The sequence below is a fragment of the Eulemur rufifrons genome, chromosome 19 (genome assembly GCF_041146395.1).
Source record: "Eulemur rufifrons isolate Redbay chromosome 19, OSU_ERuf_1, whole genome shotgun sequence".
Taxonomy (NCBI): domain Eukaryota; kingdom Metazoa; phylum Chordata; class Mammalia; order Primates; family Lemuridae; genus Eulemur; species Eulemur rufifrons.
The window spans coordinates 83,051,208-83,062,474 of NC_091001.1; the positions used below are offsets into that span (position 1 = coordinate 83,051,208).

Below are 11,267 nucleotides of genomic sequence, written 5' to 3' on the forward strand. Positions count from 1 at the left end.
TCTGTAGGGTACAAACGAGTGAAATGAGTGAGGGGTAAAGACGACAGCAAAGCAAGCCAGGGAGTTGGGGCAGCTGGCACCTACCTCTGTGTTGGAGATTAACAGAGATTGGCAGGGACTGTGGCAACCAAAGGCCACACACACATCCAAAAGTGGGCAACCAGTCTTGCCATAGCAATAAGGGCCCCAGATGACTGGGTTTCTCATTTTCCATTACAAACTGGAAATCTGGGCATTCCTGTGAAATCTCCCAATATGTAGGCAAATGATATTTTTAAAATGTAAATATTTTGGAAGTCAGTGCTGGAAAGCCCAACAAAACTTGTCTGCAGGCTAGATCTGTTCTACAGACGGCTGTTTTGTAGTCCCTGACAACACACCATGTAATGCATTCATATATAGTAATGAGGTAATAGCTGGTTGACATTCTTAGCAGTTGGGTCACACTGCTGGCACAACTGAGGTTGCGCACATTGGAAATCTCCAGATCTTTTACATGCAAATAGCTGTCAAGTGAGGCATCTCCACACGTGGAACTTTGAACTGAACAGAGACTTACCATTATTTCCATTAAATTGCATCCTCTCATTTGTCAGAAACATCTGTGCCTGGATCGGCTGTATGCTTCTACCAAATTCTACTGAATCTGTACTTCTTTTCCGCTTTGTCACCCACAGCTTTGATGAGCCTGTCTTCATCCAAGAATTCTACAAAGCTAATGTCAACCTAGGTTTCCCTCCCGCTGGGAGCCTGGGGGCTCTTCAGCTACCACTTCAATCTTCCCTCCCTGTTTTTTTCACCTGATATTTACCCATCTTCCTCCTTGAAGCCACCACAGGTAATTTTCAGGCTTAATCCACTAGTCTGCCGTTATTACTAATGCCATAGCACTTGTTGGTTTTTAAAGCATTTTCCCATAATATAATATTGTTACTTTTTTTTTTTTATCACCTATCACAACCTTAAAATATTCTATCAGCCTCGGATATTTGAGTACAAATAGGCCGATAGTTGTTTGTTTTTTTATGGTCCACCAATAATTTCTTAGCTGAAGATTTCTGAATCAAATAAAGAAAGAGCAACTAGTTCAGCTTCCTTCCTTCCCACTCCACCATCTTACCAGAAAAATAGTTCCCAAAGTCACCACCATTCCAGCAGTAACCAGTAAGGACAAAAATAATATATTTAAGAAGCATGTTCTAACCATGACAGTTGTCAGAAAACAGAATGGGTTGCCTTGAGAGGAAATGAAATTCTGATGCTAGCAGTTTTCAAATATTAATAAAAGGTGAAGTTTTGTATTATAGAAGGGATTCCTCCGATACCAGGTTGGACAGAATGATCTGTCATTCATTTACGAGTCTGTGAGCCACTGGCGACGTCCCTGGCTTGGGCGTCTGGGCGCCAGGCTCAGGTGAGGGGGGTGGCCTTTCTCACACATCGGTGGCGTGGGGGGTCTCCATGCTGAACCTGGGGCCGGGGTGGGAGAGGGCATCCGAAGGCTGGGGCTGCTAGCTCAGGAGACCACCCTCCACCCGCTTTCTCTGAGATTTCTAGGTCTTCCTTTTCACCACTCCAGGTAGTATTTCCATCCAGAATTTACGAACTCTCAGGTCCACAAAGCAGCTGCAAACCGCCCTTTTGAGAGAACACGTCCCGGAGACCTCCCACCCCCCAACTAAACTTGCCCGGCTTTGCCCACCCCTCCTGGGGCTGTGGGGCAGGGGGCATCCGCCCACCCCGTGGCCCGATTTCCGGGCCCCTGGGAGAACTTCTGAACGGGGATTTGCGACGTGACACTCGGTAGCCCTAGAAAAGTCCCCTCTCTGGTCTGCCCGCTAATTCCACCACTGCAGACCGACAGCAGGGAGAAGGGGCACAGGATGGGCAGGGGAAACGCCCGGGCACATCCCCAAACTCTGCGAATCTGCCCGGAGCGGGCGGGGTGCCTGGGGAGGGACAAGGGCCGCAGTCTAGGGTCTCTGCAGCCCGCAGGGAGGGGTAAGAACTCGTAATTACTAGTTACAAGGGAGGAAGCAGCTGGCCCAGATCGCCCCACGGCCCCATTCGCGCCCCCGCGCTGGGCCTCGGGCCCCAGCTCCCGCAGTGGGCGGCGGCGCTCGGGCCCCGCCCTGGGCCGAGGGGCCGCGGCCGGGCCCCCGGGCCTCCTCCCGACGCGAGCAGCTCGGGCTGGCCCTGTGGAGTGAAGCGCCTGGATACTCGACCCCGCGCCCAGCCAGGGCCACCACCACACGGCAGCGCCCCGGCACATCCGGTCCGCAGCCGCGGTTCTGCGGCAGTTAAAGGGCCTAAGAAGAGGCCTAGGGGGGAGCAGTACGTGGATGTCCGGGTTCGAGCGGCTGCATGTTGCGCGGTGGCAACAAACAGCTTGGGGAACGAGTATGAAGTTCCACTGCGAGCAGCTTCCTGCCTGCGGCCGAGCGAGTCGAGCGGCAGAAGTCAGGGACAGGAACCGAGAAGCCTAAAGAGAGACTAACTCCTTCCTTCGGGCAAGGAGATACATAAAAGGGGGTGCCAACATCCAAAAGGGTCGTGCTCCAGGTGAGGCTCGAACTCACAACCTCGGCATTGCTCTGCATGTACTGCTGTATAAGTACCGCGCGCTAACCGATTGCGCCACTGGAGCTCCGCTGAGCCGGCCTCGCGATGGCTCTATCAGGGTGCACTCGGGCCCGTGCGGGCCTCGGCGGAGCATGCGCGTTCGCGGCTGGCAGCTTGGCGGGAGCGGGCCGGGGCGCCAGCCTTCTTCGACTTGGGGCAGGGCTCGCAGCTGCGGCCCGGCGGCCCCCGGCCAAGGGAGCAGGGCAAGCCTGCGAGTGTCTCCTCCGGGATCGTGGGGTCTGTTAGCATGGCCGTGACGGGAGAGCCACTGGGCCTTGCAAAGAGCGCAGCCCGCAGCCTGGGTAGCGCCATGGGACTAGCGGCCCGGCAGCCCCGCCGCGTCCTCCGTGGGCTTCGCCTCCCGGGGGCGGCCGGCGAGGGGAGGGCGCAGCCCTGAGGAGCCGGCAGGCGGGCCTCGCTGCGGCGCTGACGCGGGCCGGGGGTGGGGCTGGCCGGGCGGCCTCGGCTCCTGGCCGCGGAGTTCCGGGATGGCCGCTCGCAGCCCCGCGCCCCCGCGTGGGAAGTCGACGGGAGGGCGCGACCGATCCCCGCGGCTCCGGCGGTCGGAAGACCTGTGAGCGCGTCCCCGCGACGGCTGTCCCGGCCGGCCGGGCGAGGGCCCGGGGCTCGGGTGGCCGGGGGCGGCGCCCGACCTTCCACGATCAGGCGGGGCGGGGGTGTGGCACCGGGGCCTTATCATACTCGTGAGGTTTTCTCCGGCCGGGTGTCCCGCCCCAGCGGGTGCTCGGGCACTCCAGGCAGGAGGCGTGTCCCTGAATCCTGTCAAGCCACCTGCATTCCGAGGACACAAAGATAACTCGGGAAGGGATGGGGAACCTGCGGCCTTGGGGCCACATGTGGCCTTCTGGATCCTTGAGTGCGACCTTTTGACCCAATCCAAATTGAAGGATTTGTTCTGTGAAGTTTGAATTCGGTCGAGGAACTTGGAGAGAGATCTGGAGGGACACGTGTGACCTTGAGGCTGCTGGTTCCCCACCCCGTCTTTGTGGACGCCGCTCATCCAATTTAAAAAGAAAAACTTCTTAAAAATTATACTTTACCATTGCAATGATATAAAAATGAATATAAGTCATACAGAATTTATTGATGTAGTCATTAATACTATATTTATTTTTCTTCTCATCTCAAAGGAAATTAAAATTTAAACATTTTTGTCAGTCCCACGCACGGTTCCCTCGTACCTCATTGATGGCTCCGCCAGGAACCTACATCCTCCTGGGCGGGCAGCAGCAGCCAACTCCACAAAGTGCCCTCCACCCCCTCTGTCTCTTCCTTCAGTCGGGTCTCACTCATCCTGGTTGTCTCCCGAGCACCTATTGGCATGTTGGTCACCTTCTTTGGTGACCTCTGCTCTCCTAGGAGAGCCAGAAGAGCAATAGATAGAGAACCAGCATGAGCCAGTGATGGGCAGAATGAAGGTCATGTGTGTAATCACCTTGATGGGGACTTGGCCACAGTAACAGGTTGTGTTAGGGTGACGAATGTCAAGCAGTAGGATGGTACCAGACTGTAGAAGGCCTTGAAATTCAAACAGAAGAGGTTAAAGTGATCAGGAGGCAGCAACAGACTCTGTAAGGCAGTGGCCTCCTAGAGTGGTTTTTAGGAAGCTCAATGCCATGTGCAGACGGCATTATTCACCCAGAGAAAGGAGCCAGGCGAGACCATCTCCATATGGTTTTGTAAACCAAGAGACACACATTGAGACTCAGGGGCTCAGAAAGGGGATGGTCAACGCCCTGCAAGATGCCATCAGGCACCAGGCAGGTGGTGGGATGCAAGGCTGTTAACAACAGGCCAGAATTAGGGCTCCCTGGAACATATGTGGGCGAGGCCAGGGTAAGTCAGGTGCAGCAGAGACTCTTCCCTCAAAATAAGTTCCTCCTAAAAGTTGGAACAGGCTAAAAAGACAAATGCATGGTTTGCTGCAGGGTGGGGATAACCCCCCCCCCAAATTGAAAGGGGTTCATTTCCTGGTAAACAATAAAGTAAATTGTGAACCCATACACAGTGTCTTCTCAAATCCAGCAGCATTTGCAGAATCTTCCCTTCCTCCTGCCTGAGTCTCTCAGGCAGAACCTACCTGGTGAGTCACAGGCAGCAAAGCTGGCCCTTGGTGGTCCAGTTTCCCTTCTCACTCCCCTCATTCCTGCCTCCATTCCTTTATTGGTTCAGCAGATACTGACTGACCTCCGACTGTGTTCAAGGGCAAGGCAGTGCCTCATAAATTGAACTTAGGTAGCTTAGCCCCCAAGGAAACTGGGGCTCTGTTGAGGAGCCTAGTGAGGGTAGTGCTGAACTTGGTGAGGGGTGGCATCAGAGCCTCTGCTGCTGGAAATATTTTTGAGCAAGGAGAAGTCTCCTGGGACCTGCAAATCACTTGAGCTCATCCAGACTGCCTCTAAAGAGCAATGAACTAGGAGTCTTAGCTGTGGTCCTCTTAAGGTCGTAAGAGATGGTAAATACATCTCTTATTATCTCCGGGCCTCAGTTTCCTCATCTATAAATTGAGGAATCTATTAATTATTTAATCTAAGACCAGATAAGAGCTTTCTAGCCTAGCTTGACTGAAGAACACTTTTCACCAAGAGTGGTTATACTCTTGCCAACACCTTGAAATTATTTTAATCATATAATAATTTGTGCATGATATATAATAAAGAAGTGATTTTATTTATTTATTTTTTTTTTTTTTTGAGACAGAGTCTCACTCTGTTGCCTGGGCTAGAGTGCCGTGGCATCAGCCTAGCTCACAGCAACCTCCAACTCCTGGGCTTAAGCAATCCTTCTGCCTCAGCCTCCCAAGTAGCTGAGACTACAAGCATGTGCCACCATACCCGGCTAATTTTTTTCTCTATATATTTTTAGCTGTCCAGATCATTTCTTTCTATTTTTTAGTAGAGATGGGGTCTCACTCTTCCTCAGTCTGGTCTCGAACTCCTGACCTCGAGCAATCCTCCCACCTCGGCCTCCCAGAATGCTAGAATTACAGGTGTGAGCCACCACGCCCGACCAAGAAGTGATTTTTAAATAAAATAAAACTTAATTTAGGTCTGTGTATAACTTTGAAACAGTAATATCTATATTATAAAAAGATTAGTCTCAACTTCTTCCCATTTACCAAGTATTGCAAAATTTTTAATTTGCTTTAAATTAATTATGTAAGGGGAAAGCATGCATTGTTAACAAATAACTTTTAAAATAACATATCATATTTGGTATTGGGACAAATGTATATTAAAATGCATGAAACTTAATGACTCATTGTAGCATCAAATATAGACAAAAAAAACTGCTTTCCTAAATGAATGTTTGGAATTTGTGCCTTTTGCACTTAAAAAAAACTGGCTTATTTTTATTACTTTCATGTTTTATGTCTAAATGATGAGACAAAACAGAAGGGTTCATGCTGCTGTATGCAAGTACCATCCTACAAATATTGTGATGTGTGGATGGCTGGCCTTTATTTCTACTAATGAACAGCCAAAGTGGATATAATATTCACTATATTTTCACTCTGTGACTTTGGTTTCTGATATGCAAGAGACGTTGTGATGAGTCATATAGACATTTTGATCAGCTGAATGCTATTTGTGGGTCTAGTGAATGAAGATTATCTTGATTCAAAATTGTAGAATTATCATCTTATGGTCCTCATTTGCTTTATTTCAGCAAACCTTTTAAATTTTATATTTTTAGCCAGCATTTAATTATGGGCATATATTAAGCATCATATGACCTTAAAAATGTTGCTGCCGAGCAGTCAAAACCCACGTGAGGAGCCACCCGAGCAGCTGTCACATGAACACACATCTGGTGTTCGGGTCAACACGCATTCGGAGGCTCCCAGAGCGACTCCATTTTAATTGGGGGAACAGGGGAGGGCAGAGTCCTAAAGAATTAGTTTCTTATTTTTCTAAATAAAAATTTTAAAGACGCCACTGCCACCTATAACGGTGTGGATCATCTTGAATACCTTTCAGAATCCCCTATGTTTTGCAGTGTCTGAGGGGACACTGATAGTCTATGACCATCACTAGTACCACGGGGGGAAATGACTCTTAATTTTCCCTCAGGAGAAGGACGTGTGGGTCTCAAGGCCCGAGCTCTGGGGACATCTGATGCAGATTTGAACCAATTACACATAGAGTGGGGCATGATGATAATTTGAGGTGCACAGATTCCCTTCACTCTGGATTGAAGCCAAAATGAAGAAGTGGTGAGAACCAGTCTGACGAGAAAAATTTTAAAGATTGGTTGGTAAGATCCAGTGTTGATGAGAGTGTGGGGAAATGGACACTGTTCGTTTTGTTTTAAGACAGTTTAGCAGAATCTGTCAAAGTTTTAAATGCATTTCCTTTTTTTTTTTTTTTTGACACAGAGTCTCACTCTGTTGCCCAGGCTAGAGTGCCGTGGCGTCAGCCTAGCTCACAGCAACCTCAAACTCCTGGACTCGAGCAATCCTTTTGCCTCAGCCTCCCAAGTAGCTGGGACTACAGGCATGCACCACCATGCCTGGCTAATTTTATATATATATATATATATATATATGTTTAGTTGTTTGGCTAATTTCTTTCTATTTTTAGTAGAAACAGAGTCTCTTTCTTACTCAGGCTGGTCTCGAACTCCTGATCTCAAGCCACCCTCCTGCCTCGGCCTCCCAGAGTGCTAGGATTATAGGAGTGAGCCACTGTACCTGGCCACATATACCTTTTGACCCAGCAGTTTCTATAGGATTCTCTCCTATAGAAACGCCACACCTGTGAACAAATATACCACATTTCATCAAATCTAAGATGCCCTAGATTTATGTAAAGTGTACCATTATTTTATGCACCATTTTTTTAAATGTTACCATTTTAACTATGATGACTCAGTACCTTCATAGAATTAGAATTTTTATTCTATACTTAAGATAGCTCTTTTGGACAGACTCAGATGTACATTTTTAAGCATATATTCTCTTGAGAGCTACTGCTTTCTGCTCATCTTTTCAGCCTCGTAGTTCCTTCGTTTATACACACTGCAAGCAGGAAAGCAGCTCAGGGTGCTGAGCTCACCTGATGCGCTTCCCTGCACCGTGAAGTCTTGTCCCTGAACCCCTGTCGATGGGAGGGTTAGTTTGATGGCAGCTGATACATCAATAGCTAGTGTGACCACATAATTTATCCTCTGAACAGGGACATTTTTGAGAGCAAAAGGTGACGCTATTAATAATACTGGACCAACAAACTGAATTGTGACAGTCCCAGGCAATCTGGAACATGTGGTCACCCTAATCATAGCCCCCTTTTGTGCTACTATACATACGTAAAATATAATTACAGAAAATTCCTTGTTACATTTCTTTAAATGGTAGGAACACAGATGGGGTGTGTGCCAGTCAGCGCGGTGCTTCTCTGCTCCAAACACACCCTTCTTTGCCCTGCTCTGTGATCCTGGAGCTGGGCCCTGACAACCTCTGTCAGCTGGTGCCGCTGTTAGGTCTTGTCAGTGGAAAGTGCTAGAGGAACACTGAAGGGACTTCTCTTCCCAGTTCCAGTGCTCTTCTTCTGGCTCCTACAGCACAGCTGCCAGTGGGCGGCTTCCCGGTGAGACTTTGCCAGCACCCGGCAGACAGTTTCCTGCTTGCCAGCCGCAGCCTGCAGCACCTCAGCGGACTTCTCTGCCAGCCAGTGGGCCACAGCCTCACCCTCGCCAGCGAGTTCTGGATCTCGGCCTTGGCGGGGAGGGAGAGCTTGTCCTTGTCAGCCCTAAAGGTAGTAGTCACTCCCGTTGTCTGCTATTCCTGTGTTCCTTAGAGTTCTGTCTACCGCTCTTAGCATGGAATCCCTTTTTACCAGTTAATTATTCTTTGCATTGAATTTTCCCTGTTCAGATTCCTGGTGTGCTTTCTGTCTCCAGACTGGATCCTGGCTGATACGGGATGCATTCATTATTTATTTTCACTTGTCCTTTGAGAACAAAATCCTTCAAAGCATATGGAGAACATGGAGGTAGGTGGGTAAAAATAACACTTACCTGGGGCTTGCCACGTGCCTGGCACTGCTTCAAGAATTTTACACCTTATTAACCAGTTTAATCCTCAAAACAACACTGTGAAACGAGTAGCATTATTATTTCCCCGCACAGATGAGGAATATGAGGCCAAGCGAGGTTGTATCATTTACCTCAGCAAGTGGTAAATGCAGATTGTGTGACTGGAAAGTCCATACCCTTGACGCTGTGAAGAGTAGATTGCTCATTTTGCCGCTGGGACGACAGCAGTGAGTGTGCCTCGTGCTGAGAACTGTGCGTCTCAGGGGTCGCCCTCAAGAGAGGCGCTCATCAAGCTCAAAGAGGCCTGCGTGGTGGCAGCCAAAGGGTCCTAACTTGAAGTAAGGGAACAACCGGCTAGACCTATGACCACTAGAGAGATGAAAACGAGGACCCAGGTATGCCTTGATTGCCTCCTGCTGAGGGCTGGGGTTGGTTCCTTGTCAATCCTGGCAAGGGTTGGACCCCAGCCTAATGGGCCAGACACAGGAAGGAGGGTCTTAGAGGCCACAGCACAGACTGGACAGATCTGGACATCCTTTGAGAGGGGGAAGGAACAGTTTTAACAGAAGCAGTCATGGAGCACTAGGGTTTCAGTAAACTCTGGATGGTTCTTAGGGCAAGCATTTTGGGTAAGTAGGAAAGCCCACCCGTGCGGCTAAAGAAAGACAAGGAACTGGAGTAAAACAACCTACACTTACGTCTCTGTTCAGCCAACAGCTGGTCGTGTGACTTCCATAATTTTTCATTATACATATGTACGAGGGTTGGCCGAGCCATTCTCCTGTTGGTGGATGTCTTGGGCTCTTTCCTGTTGAGGGCTATTATGAATAAAGCTGCTAAGAGCATACTTGCACAAGTCTTTTTATTTTTATTTCTCGTGGGCAAATACAGGAGTGGAATTGCTGAGTCATAAGGTAGGTTTATGTATAGTTTCTTTGTTTTTAGCATTTTTTTATTGTGGTAAAATATACAGAACATAAAATTTACCATTTTAACCGTTTTTAAGTGTACAATTCAGTGGCAGTAAATACATTGACATTGTTCTGCAGTCATCGCCACTATCCATCCCCACAACTTTTTCATCATCCCAGCCTGAAACTCTATACCCATTAAACACTAACTCTCCATTCCCTCCTCCCTCCATCCCCTAGTAACCACCACTCTACCTTCTGTCTCTATAAATTTGACTATTGTAGGCATTCATATAAGTGGAACGGTACACTATTTGTCTTCTTGTGTATGGCTTATTTCACTTAGCATAATATTTTTTAAGCTTTATCCATGTTGTAGCATATATCAAAATTTCATTCCTTTTTAAGGCTGAATAATATTCCATTGTATGCATAATACCACATTTTGTTCATGCATTCATCTGACAGTGGACATTTGGGTGGTTTCTACCTTTTGGCTATTGTGAATAATGTTGCCATGAACAATGGTGTACAAGAATCTGAGTTCGTGATTTCAGTTCTCTTGGGTGTATATCTAAAAGTGGAATTGCTATAAGATATGGTTAATTTTATGTTTAATTTTTTTGATAAACCACCATACTATTTTCCACAGCGGCTATACCATTTTACATTCCCACTAACAATGTACAAGAGTTCCAATTTCTCCCTATTTTCACCAACAGCTGTAATTTTCTGTTTTGATTTTTTTGTTGTTGCTGTTGCTATTGTTTTTAATAATAGTCATCCTAATGGGTGTGAAGTGATATCTCATCGTGGTTTTGATTTGCATTTCCCTAATGATTAGTGATGTCAGCATCTTTCACGGGCTTCTTGGCCATTTATGTAATCTTCCTTGGAGACTTGTCTATTCTAGTCCTTTGCCCGTTTTTTAAGTTGTGTTTTTTTTTTTTTTTTGACACAGAGTCTCTGTTGCCCAAGCTAGAGTGCCGTGGTGTCAGCCTAGCTCACAGCAACCTCCAACTCTTGGGCTCAAACAATCCTTCTGCCTCAGCCTCCCGAGTAGTTGGGACTACAGGTATGTGCCACCATGCCCAGCTAATTTTTTGTGTATATTTTTAGTTGTCCAGCTAGTTTCTTTCCATTTTTAGTAGAGACGGGGTCTCGCTCTTGCTCAGGCTGGTCTCGAACTCCTGAGCTCAAACGATCCGCCCGCCTCGGCTTCCCAGAGTGCTAGGATTACAGGCGTGAGCCACCATGCCTGGCCTCTTTTATTTTATTTTTTTTCTTTTTGAGTCTAACTGGGCTAAAATAGGAGCTATTTTTATATTCTGGATATTAACTCCTTGTCAGATATATGATTTACAAATATTTTCTCCCACTTTGTAGGTTATCTTTTCACTCTCTTAATAGTGTCCTTTGATGCACAAAAGTTTTTAATTTTGATGAAGTCCTATGTTTAGTTTTATAAGAAACTGCCAGACCCTTTTTGTCAAAAGTAGTTGAGCTGCTTTATGTTCCTACCAGTAATGCTGAGTGTTCCACTTGCTCCACATCCTTGCTAACACCTGGTGTCGCCAGTCCTTAATGTGAGCCTTTCTGCTGGCTATGTAACAGCATCATTGTAGATTTAATCTGTATATCCCTGAAAACTAATGGTGTCGAGCATTTTTTGATGTG

At 47.5% G+C, this 11,267-nt stretch overlaps 1 non-coding gene across 1 annotated transcript; it reads right to left on the minus strand.

Annotated features, from left to right (window-relative positions):
• Positions 1-2,554: 2,554 nt before the first annotated feature.
• Positions 2,555-2,647, minus strand: TRNAI-UAU (transfer RNA isoleucine (anticodon UAU)). The gene is given in 2 exon segments: positions 2,555-2,590; positions 2,610-2,647. It is a non-coding gene; the product is annotated as a tRNA-Ile (tRNA).
• Positions 2,648-11,267: the final 8,620 nt, after the last annotated feature.